This window comes from Protobothrops mucrosquamatus, unplaced genomic scaffold (genome assembly GCF_001527695.2).
Source record: "Protobothrops mucrosquamatus isolate PMUCROS unplaced genomic scaffold, P.Mucros_1.0 scaffold2585, whole genome shotgun sequence".
NCBI lineage: Eukaryota > Metazoa > Chordata > Lepidosauria > Squamata > Viperidae > Protobothrops > Protobothrops mucrosquamatus.
The window spans coordinates 24,246-35,787 of NW_015388641.1; the positions used below are offsets into that span (position 1 = coordinate 24,246).

Consider the following 11,542-nt stretch of genomic DNA (forward strand, 5'->3'; position numbering starts at 1 on the left):
GGAGGAGATGGATTGTTTAAGTTTAGAGTTTGGAGTTAGAGATATTAATATTTGTTTACTTGTATTTGAATATTAGCCTAGGTTTGGTTTGGGAAGTCCGGGGGGCGGGGGGATGGGATATAACATTGTGTAATATCTGTGATGTATTTCTTTTTTTTTTATGATGAAAACAATAAAATTTTATATTGAAAAAAAAAGAAATAAAATAAAAAAGGGGAAAGCATACAGTATTATTTAACAAATTCATCCCCCTTAGAATGACATATGGGTTCAAAATTTGGCAAATTCTTTGTACTTAAATTAGTCAATTTCTCAGCAGGACTTACAATGGGACATTAGAAACGAAATTCAAACCTTCTCTAAACTCATCACTTCGGGCTACATGCGGATTTTCCTCTGTGCGGTAAAACTGGAATATTTCCAGAAGAACCGTCCACACTCAGGGCATTTAAATGATTTTTCCCATGTGTACAAGCACATGATGTATAAAGTTAGACCTAGCACGGAACTCTTTCCCAGTCTAGACACTCGTATGGTTTCTGTCAGAATCCAATTATATTTCATCTCTAGTTATCGACTATGGAAAACCCCATTTCTGCCCTCTCTGGATTCTGTCATACTATGAAGGGGAAGGGGGATGAGCAAAGGGGTTTTATGGCTCTCACTTCCTTCTTTACAACTTCAAAGGGAATGAATGGATATTATCAAAAGGACTAACCATAACAATAGGGCCCATCAACTTTCATGTACTCCTCTCTGAAGTCTCCCTTCCGCCAGCCGTGAGGAAAAAGGGGGTGGAAATGTAACACCTGGGATTGTCACTGGAAGGACGATGGGGTGGGGGGGCTGCTTGGGACCACTTAAAACCTTGAATGGGAGGGCTTGGGCCCCAGGTCCTGTCTAGAATGCCTGCAACCATCTTCTCTTAATAAAGATGCCTGTTGGATGCAAAGTGGGGTGGGTCCTTACATTAGACAGGACCTGCAGAATTAGTCCACCTGGAAGGGAGAACCTTTCCGGGGGACTTTGCAAAAATTACCATTTCAGAAGACGAAGCAGGGAAGGGAGAAAACTCCCCGGAAAGGGCCCCCCGCAGTATTTATGCAATTAATCAATGACGTTCTAAGGGAGCACCTATTTAAGGGGGTCCTGGTTTACTTAGATGACATTCTTATCTTCACCAAATCAAAAGAGGAACATGTCAACCTAGTCAGAGCAGTTTTAAAGAAACTGCCGAGCCGCCCACCTATATGCCAAACTCTCGAAATGCGAATTCCACCAGGAAAGGATAGACTACCTAGGTTATCGCATATCCCCACAGGGCATTGAAATGGACCCAGAGAAGATCAGAGTAGTATTAGAATGGGCATCACCCCACACAAGAAAGCAACTGCAAAGTTTCCTGAGCTTCGCAAACTTTTACCGCCAATTCATCCCCTCATTTGCCCAGATAGCCCTGCCCCTCACGAACTTACTAAAAATGAAGGGAGCATCCTCAGTAAAACCTAGCGAACCACTAACATGGATAATGGAGTGCCAAGCAGCGTTTGAGAGATTAAAGAGACTTTTTTCTGCCGAACCAGTACTGAGGCACCCGGACATGGATAAGCCCTTCGTAATACAGGCGGATGCAAGTGATGTGGCAGTGGGGGCTGTACTATTACAAGAAAACGATGAAGGGGTATTGCAACCCTGTGTGTATACATCCAAGAAACTCACGGAAACGGAACAACATTGGCCCGTGTGGGAGAAAGAGGCATACGGGATACGTTGGTCATTACTCACGTGGCACCAGTTCCTTGAAGGCAACAAAATCCCTTTCCAGGTGTGGACAGCCACAAAAATTTGGAAGCCCTGAAAACACCCAGGAAGCTCAACCCCAAGCAAGTCCGCTGGTCCCAGCATTTTCACAAGTTCCAATTTACGCTCAAGCATTTGCTGGTGGGAAAGAACTTCCTGGCAGATGCACTAACTCGCATGCCCCAATATAACAGCACGCAAGCCACCGACTCTAAACCAATGATGGTAGAATCACAACTGGCAGCGCCAGTAACCACCAGAGCCCAAATTAAATTAAAACCACAGCTGGGCAGCCAAACCGGAATTGAATTCCGGAAAAGTTTGGAAACAGATGAAGATGAATGGTTCCAGAAAAATAAACACGTGTGCACCATGATAGACGGGCTACCTTGGGTGGGGGAAAAGTTATATATACCAACAACCCAAAGAGTCACATTCATGCAGCTTTGCCACGACAAAATCAGCAGGGCATTTTGGATTTGTAAAAACATTACACTTAATTAAACGGCAATTTTGGTGGCCATCCATAAAAAAGGACATAGAAAGTTACATGGCCAGCTGCCCAAAGTGTGCAACTGCCAAGAGGTTGCAAGGTAAATCGCCCGGACTGTTACAAACAGTGGCAAATCCCTCAGCCCCCTGGAGGGAAATAGCCATGGATTTTATAATGGAATTACCAGAAAGCAATGGGAATACTGTTGTCTGGACGGTCACGGACTTGTTTTCCAAACAGGTGCACTTTATCCCTTGCCAAAAGATTCCACCGCAAAAGCCTTAGCGAAACTTTTCGTCCAGCATATTTACAGATTGCATGGGGCACCCCAACGCATCATCTCTGATAGGGGAGTGCAATTTACGTCTGCATTTTGGAAGGAATTTTTATCCCTCTTAGGACCACTCAGGGACTGACATCTAGCCATCACCCTCAGTCGAATGGACAAGCGGAACATTTGAACTCAGTACTTGAGCAATATTTAAGATGCTTTATTAATTTCCAACAGTCCGATTGGACGGACCTACTCCCTTTCGCAGAAGTTGCCTACAATAATGCAGTCCACTCCAGCATAGGTTACACTCCTTTTCAAATAGCCACCGGTCAAAGTTTCAACTCCATGCCAGAACTAACCCCAAATGAACCGGCAATCCCATCACTGAAAGAATGGATGGAACAATTACAAAACACCTGGCCAATAGTTAGAAAAGCACTAGATGAAGCTAGGCAGGCATACAAAGCACAAGCTGATAAAAAAAAGGATTGACCCGGGAGCTTCCTGTGGCGAGGCGCCGCCGAAGGAGGCTTTTTCCTTAGTCTCAAGCCCGGGACTGCGTCAAAGCCATCAAAACAGCGCGGATCAGCTGTTTTGCGGCTCGGAACTTTCTCCCCGGGCGAAGGGGAGAAAGTGAGTTTGGTTGGGATAGGGGTTGAGTTCCCTAGTCCCCCCAGAAGCGGTCCTGGGGGGGTGTAGGTGAGAATTCCCCCGGAGTGCTGACCTCTTCTCCGCAGCTCGGTGTGTCTTCGTTCCTCGGAGCGAAGCCAGACGTCGCCGCCACTGCTGTTACATTGTATCTGCTTGTGAGTAACTTTTGAAACAGAAGGAATCTGACAGGGGATTTTTATTTTAGTTAAAAAGTGACTTTAACTCGAAGACTTTATTGGGATTTTTTATTTGCTATAAGTGAAAGTGACAAGAAAATGGCCGCGGAAGCATTCCTTTTTTTTTTAAGAAAAGGAAAACTTTCACTTTCTTTCCGGTTGTGGATGTACTTTAAAGGATTTTAATTTTTTTTTATTTAAAGTCAAGCTTTTTAAGTTTATACTTGCTGTGATTTTCTTTTTTAAATTTTTTTTTTTGGCAGAATGGCTTCAAAACGTACTGTTCCTGCGTTGTCTAAAACAGCTATTTCTTCTCCTGTGGTGCAAACTCAACAACAAAAACCTAGATCTCCCCCACCAACACCTCCTCCCTCCATTACACTCAAAGATTTACAAGAGGCTTTAGCCAAGTCCTCATTGCAGACTTTGAAACAAACAGAAGAACTTTTGGATAAGAAAAATCAGGAACTTTGTGAAAATTTATCACATATTTTCCAAGGACTTGCATCTCATATTGATCGGGTAGAGGGACGAGTGGATGAATTAGTGGAGAAAATGGAGGGAACGGAGGATAGACTTGAAAAGGTAGAGGAAGGAGTGGAAACTTTTCAAAATGATATGTTAATGATGCAATACAAAGAATTGGAATTTGTTCTGAGAATCAGGGGTCTTACAGAGGACCTACAAGAGAACTTAAAGAGGAAGTTGTGACAGCTTTGGCCCTGGTATTGAATTGCAATCCAGAGGTGATTTATGGAGAAATAGAAAATTTTTTTAGAGTGAACTCCTGGGTTGCACATCAAAGAAATCTACCTAGAGATGTGGTTGTTTATTTTACTACAAGAATACGTCGTAATGAAATCATACAGCTTTTTTATCAGCAGAGGTTTCAAATTGCCGCACAAGATATTATACTTTTAAAAGAAATACCTTCTAAGATCTTAAGAAGAAGAAAGGATTTTACATTCTTGACTCAGGAGTTAAAGAAGCGGCAGATACCTTTCAGATAGGAAATTCCTTTGGGTATTATATTAAACTTTGCAGGGACCAGACATAGATTAAACTCTGTTCAAAAAGCCAAAGATTTTTATATGTCGGTCCTGAAAGCTGATATGTCATCATCATCGACATCTAAAGCACAGGAAGATCTGATGGAGCAACTTGTTGTGGAATTGCCTGAGGCCATGTCATTATCAGTAGAAGATCCTCAGAAGGAGCAAAGAATGACCCGTGCTGCTTATAGGCGTAAAGAGAGACAGCAACAAAAAGAAAGAGTTTCTATAACATATCCACAGCCTTCGGAGCCAGTGGGAGGGGCGAGGCCAAAGAGAGCTGCTGCCACAGACATGCAAGGAATGCTTAGCAAGCTTTGTAAGCCAAAAGATGGATAAATGCTGGAAATGAGACTTTATTATGGAAATGGAACAAATTAGTTTATTATATGTTTGTAAAGAGCTTTTTGTTCTTTTTTTTTTTTCTGAAAGAGGTAAAAAATTAAGACTGGGATTTTATTTTTTTTTCCAGCTGTGAAGCAGGAGGTATTGACTTAAGACTTTATTGAAAGTATAGATTGGAGAGGGAAGAAAGTGAAGGGAAAATTTAAGTGTAAAATGCAAGGAAAAATTATGTAAAGTTTAAATGTTGAAGGTGGATAGATTATATTAGATGTATAGAGTGATTAAATGTTATATAGTTTTTGAGTAGATATATTGGTTTTTAATTAATTTTAATTAATTTAATTGCCTTATTAGAGTTAAAGTAGGTATAGACTGATAGTATTATATTTGCTTAGTTAAATTGTAATTTAGATTTGGAATGATCTGTTTTAGTCCTGTATTTGGTTCCGGGAAGCTCAGGGGGGGGAAGGGGATTAGGGGTATTAAAACAAAATTGATGTATTCATATATTAATAATAATTGTATTGATAAGAGGAAATGCTCGGTTGGTACCCTGACTTGCACTCGAGGAGGTGGTCAGGAAGAGGGGGGATGTAGAAATGGGAAGGAGGAAGGAGGGGAGGTTGTGGGCTAGAGGTAGGAAGGAAAGGCAAGTGGATGAGGGCGGAGGCAGGTCGGGGACTGCCGAGCGTTTCCGATAATGTATTGAGTTGGATTGTTTTTGTGTGTGTGTGTTTGTGTTATAAATGCATCATATTACTTATTGTTTAATTATAAAAATTAATAAAATTTTATTAAAAAAAAAAAAAAGATTGACCACCTACACCATTCATTATAGGAGAAATGGTGTACTTATCTACAAAATACCTAAAGTCCCTACAAACCTGTAAAAAACTTGGACCAAAATATATAGGGCCTTTTCCAATTAAAAGAATCATAAACCCAGTAACAGTAGAATTAGAATTACCCAAAAATCTCAGGCAAATACACCCAATTTTTCATTGCAGCTTGCTGAAAAGAGAGCATCAGTCATCGTTACGGCCAACAATCCCCCCCAACCACCTTTAATCATGGTGGAGGGCGAACAACACTTCGAGATAAAGGAAATCCTACATTCTAGGAGATATCATGGAGCAACTTAGTACCTAGTAGCATGGAAACACCTCCCTGCCTCACAAAATGAGTGGGTCCATAAACGTCATGTCAGAGCCCCAAAGTTATTAAAGAAGTTTCAGACAGAGTATCCTAACAAGCCAGACTAACTTTTATACCTGTTTTGTTTTCTTTTCAGGTGGATCTATCTTATTTTTAAGGGGGCAGGATGTCAGATCCAATTATATTTCATCTCTAGTTATCGACTATGGAAAACCCCATTTCTGCCTTCTCTGGATTCTGTCATACTACGAAGGGGAAGGGAGATGAGCAAAGGGGTTTTATGGCTCTCTCTTCCTTCGTTACAACTTCAAAGGGAGTGAATGTGGATATCACCAAAAGGACTAACCATAACAATAGGGCCCATCACCTTTCATGTACTCCTCTCTGAAGTCTCCCTTCCGCCTGCCGTGAGGAAAAAGGGGGTGGAAATGTAACGCCTGGGATTGTCGCTGGAAGGACGGTGGGGTGTGGGGGCTGCTTGGGACCACTTAAAATCTTGAATGGGAGGGCTTGGGCCCCAGGTCCTGTCTAGAACGCCTGCAACCATCTTCTCTTAAAAAAGACACCTGTTGGAAGAAATATTCCAAGAGTTCTGTCTTTTAAGATGCAAAGTGGGGTGGGTCCTTACTCCTTTGCGAGTCCTCTGGCTCCTCACTAGGCTGGAATTGTGACTGAAAGTTTTCCCACAGTCAGGACATTCAAAGGCTTTCTCTCCTGTGTGAGTTGTCTGGTGTCTCACCAGACTGGAATTGGTACTGAAACATTTTTAACAATCAGGACATTCAAAGGGGTTCTCTCCAGTGTGAGTCCTCTGGTGTGTTACCAGGCTGGAATTATTACTGAAATATTTTTCACAATCAGGACATTCAAAGCGTTTCTCTCCTGTGTGAATCCTCTGGTGTGTTACCAGGGCGGCATTCTTACTGAAACCTTTACCACAATCAGGACATTCAAAGGGTTTCTCTCCTGTGTGAATCCTCTGGTGTTTTACCAGGTTGGAATTGTCACTGAAACCTTTACCACAATAAGGACATTCAAAGGGTTTCTCTCCTGTGTGAGTCCTCTGGTGTTTTACCCGGCTAGAATAGGTACTGAAACCTTTACCACAATAAGGACATTCAAAGGGTTTCTCTCCTGTGTGAGTCCTCTGGTGTCTCACCAGGCTAGAATAGGTACTGAAACCTTTACCACAATAAGGACATTCAAAGGGTTTCTCTCCTGTGTGAGTCATCTGGTGTTTTACCAGGTTGGAATTGTCACTGAAACCTTTACCACAATCAGGACATTCAAAGGGTTTCTCACCTGTGTGAGTCCTCTGGTGTCTCACCAGGCTGGAATTGGTCCTGAAACCTTTACCACAATCAGGACATTCAAAAGGTTTCTCTCCTGTGTGAGTCCTCTGGTGTTTTACCAGGCTGGAATTGTCAATGAAACCTTTACCACAATATGGACATTCAAAGGGTTTCTCTCCTGTGTGAGTCCTCTGGTGTGTTACCAGGCTGGAATTGGTACTGAAACTTTTACCACAATCAGGACATTCAAAGGGTTTCTCTCCTGTGTGAGTCCTCTGGTGTGTTATCAGGTCGGAATTATTACTGAAACCTTTACCACAAACAGGACATTCAAAAGGTTTCTCTCCTGTGTGAGTCCTCTGATGTGTCACCAGTCTGGAATTGGTACTGAAACTTTTACCACAATAAGGACATTCAAAGGGTTTCTCTCCTGTGTGAGTCCTCTGGTGTGTTACCAGGTCGGAATTATTACTGAAACCTTTACCACAAACAGGACATTCAAAAGGTTTCTCTCCTGTGTGAAGCCTCTGGTGTCTCGTTAGGCCGGACCTCTTACTGAAACCTCTACCACAATCAGAACATTCAAAGGGTTTCTCTCCTGTGTGAATCCTCTGGTGTGTTACCACACTGGAATTATTACTGAAACCTTTACCACAATAAGGACATTCAAAAGGTTTCTCTCCTGTGTGAGTCCTCTGGTGTGTTACCAGGCTGGAATTCTTACTGAAACCTTTACCACAATAAAGACATTCAAAGGGTTTCTCTCCTGTGTGAATCTTCTGGTGTTTCACAAGGCTAGAACTCTCACTGAAACCTTTACCACAATCAGGACATTCAAAAGGTTTCTCTCCTGTGTGAGTCCTCTGGTGTTTCACAAGGCTAGAACTCTCACAGAAACCTTTACCACAATAAGGACATTCAAAGGGTTTCTCTCCTGTGTGAGTCCTCTGGTGTTTTACAAGGCTGGAATTGTCACTGAAACCTTTACCACAATAAGGACATTCAAAAGGTTTCTCTCCTGTGTGAGTCCTCTGGTGTGTTACCAGGCTGGAATTATAACTGAAACCTTTACCACAAACAGGACATTCAAAGGGTTTCTCCCCTGTGTGAGTCCTCTGGTGTGTTACCAGGCTGGAATTGTTACTGAAACCTTTACCACAATAAAGACATTCAAAGGGTTTCTCTCCTGTGTGAGTCCTCTGGTGTGCTACCAGGCTGGAATTCTCATTGAAACCTTTACCACAATAAATACATTGAAAGGGTTTCTCTCCTGTGTGAGTCCTCTGGTGTTTCACAAGGCTGGAATTGTCACTGAAACTTTTACCACAATAAGGACATTTAAAGGGTTTCTCTCCTGTGTGAGTCCTCTGGTGTTTCAAAAGGCTGGAACTGTCATTGAAACCTTTATCACAATAAGGACATTCAAAGGATTTCTCTCCTGTGTGAGTCTTCTGGTGTTTCCCAAGGCTGGAATTGTCACTGAAATGTTTACCACAATAAGGACATTCAAAGGGTTTCTCTCCTGTGTGAGTCCTCTGGTGTGTCACGAGGCTGGAACTGATACTGAAACCTTTACCACAATCAGGACATTCAAAGGGTTTCTCTCCTGTGTGAGTCCTCTGGTGTTTCACGAGGTTGGAACTGATACTGAAACCTTTACCACAATCAGGACATTCAAAGGGTTTCTCTCCTGTGTGAGTCCTCTGGTGTATTATCAGGCTGGAATTGTAACTGAAGCCTTTACCACAATCAGTACATTCAAAGGGTTTCTCTCCTGTGTGAGTCCGCTGGTGTATTACCAGGTGGGAATTGTAACTGAAACCTTTACCACAATCAGGACATTCAAAGGGTTTCTCTCCTGTATGAGTCCTCTGCTGTCTCATGACGTGGGAATTTTAAATTAAACTTTCAAATTATCCAGCCACTCATACGTGGTGTCAGTCCTCTGATGTCTCACCACATTGCCATGCTCAATAGAGTATTTACCAAATTTGGAGAAATTTTACGGCTTCTCTCCTGTATGGGTCCTCTCATGCGTAATCAACTGTGATTTGCAAGTTGTATCTTTCGCACAATAAACACATCTATGGAGCTTTTCCACCACTTATATCCTTGAGGATGTCAAAACATGTGTGATCCCTTTTTTAATGGTTTTTTTTTATTAAATCTTTTTTTTCCCTCCCAGAGTATGGCTTGCATGACTGTTTGAACTAGGTGGCTCTCCAAGTGACTTTTTCCTATCTAGTGACTTTCAGATATTTCCCTCTTTTATTGAATAAAGAATAATCTCCCTTGACTTTTCATGTAATGTATTCTTGAGTTCCATATGCTCTTCTTACTCCAGCTTCAAATTTTTCTTAATTTTCTCTCTTTTGTCTATCAGCTGCTGGAGAAGGAGAACTTTGTGGCTTTCTGAAAGAAATGCAAAATATTTTGATTTCTTTGTCAATTTTCTTTCAACATTGCTTCTTATTCTCAGTTGTCCAGTGCTCTTATTGCCATCCTCTTTGCCTATAGGATTTAAAGAAAAGTGCAGTGTTAATTGTTTATAAAATTGGTGTAGAAAATATGAAAAAAAGAAAAAACTATACATTAAAATAAAATGCAAAGATATCACAATGTTAAAATAACCTCTTACATTAATCATGATTCATTTGACACATGGAAAACTACTAAAGTCCAAGTTCAAATACAATTGTCAATTGTGCCTCCCGCTCGATCCACAGGTGAGGAAAGCAGAGCAATGGAAGGCACAGAGGTCAGCAGCAGCCCCACCCGTCCTCAAAATGAACAACTGGGGAAGGATAATTTAACCAGATCCTGGGTGAAGATGTGTTTGTCGGGAACACCTGCTTTTTTTGATGTGCACCTTCCCAGCTTTGCCAGATCCCGTTGCTTGAAATTTGGATTGTGTTTTTCAACTTGAAATGATAGAAGATGTTGAAGTCATAGGAACCCTGGGAGGAAGTGATCATGTAATATTGGAATTCAATATTGTGGAAGCACAGTCAATAGAACACAGCCAAACTTGAGTCTTGGACTTCAAGAGAGCTAATTTCAAAAAACTTAGTATTCCATGGATGAGAATCCTCAAGGGGAAAACATCTCAAGAAGCTTGGGAAATTTTGAAAAATGAGATAATAAAAGCCCAGTCTAGCACAATACCAACAAGAGGAAAAATAACAGCTCTCAAAAGAAACCAGCATGGCTGCATAAAGAACTCTCTGACAAATTGAAAGATAAAGAGGACAAGTATAGAAACTGGAAAGAGGGGCACATAACTAAGAATATCAGCAAACAGCCCGAGCCTGCAAAGATGAAGTGAGGAAAGTCAAGGCTCAAAATGAACTAAGGCTTGCGACCAAAGTCAAAAATTTAAAAAAAGCTTCTTTCAACATGTAAAAAACAAGAAAAAAGTGAAGGAAATGATTGGTCCATTAGTGGGTGAAAGTGGCAAGAAGGTGACAAGCAACAGGGAGAAAGCAGAACTATTTAACTCATTTTTTGCATCCGTCTTTACACAAAGGGAAAAAACAAACCAACCTATCAAAAATAGTGCCATAAAAAACAGAATAGAAACACAAGTTAAGATAGGCAAGAAAATGGTAAGTGAGCACCTGTCCAGCCTACACGAGTTCGAATCGCCAGGACCAGATGGATTACACCCCAAGGTTCTCAAGGAACTGGCAGATGTGATCTCAGAACCACTGAACTATATTTTTCAAAGATCCTGGAGCATAGGGGAACTACCAAAGGACTGGAAAAGAGCTGATGTAGTTTCCATCTACAAAAAAAGGAAAAAAAATGGACCCAGGACATTACAGACCTATCAGCCTGACCTCAATACCTGGGAAGATCCTGGAAAAGATAATCAAACAACGAATCAATGAACACCTAGAGGCAAACAAAATCATTACTAAAAGCCAACATGGGTTTGTCAAAAATAGATCATGCCAGACAAATGTTATTGCATTCTTTGACCAAGTGACAAAATTAGTGGATCAGAGGAATGCTGTGGACATAATTTACTTGGACTTCAGTAAGGCATTTGATAAAGTAGATCACAACCTACTACTTGACAAGATAGAAAAATGTGGGGTAGAGAGCACCACCACCAGATGGATCCGTAGCTGGCTGACCAGCAGTACTCAGCATGTGGTCCTCAATGGAACTGCATCTACATGGAGGGAAGTGTGTAGTGGGGTGCTCCAGGGATCTGTTCTGGGCCAAGTGCTCTTCAAGATCTATATCAATGATTTGGATGAGGGGATAGATGGGGAACTCATCAAATTTGCATACAACAC

At 41.5% G+C, this 11,542-nt stretch overlaps 1 pseudogene; it reads right to left on the reverse strand.

Annotated features, from left to right (window-relative positions):
• The window catches only part of LOC107295961, a 41,343-nt pseudogene that overhangs the window by 11,626 nt on the left and 18,175 nt on the right, over positions 1 to 11,542 (reverse strand).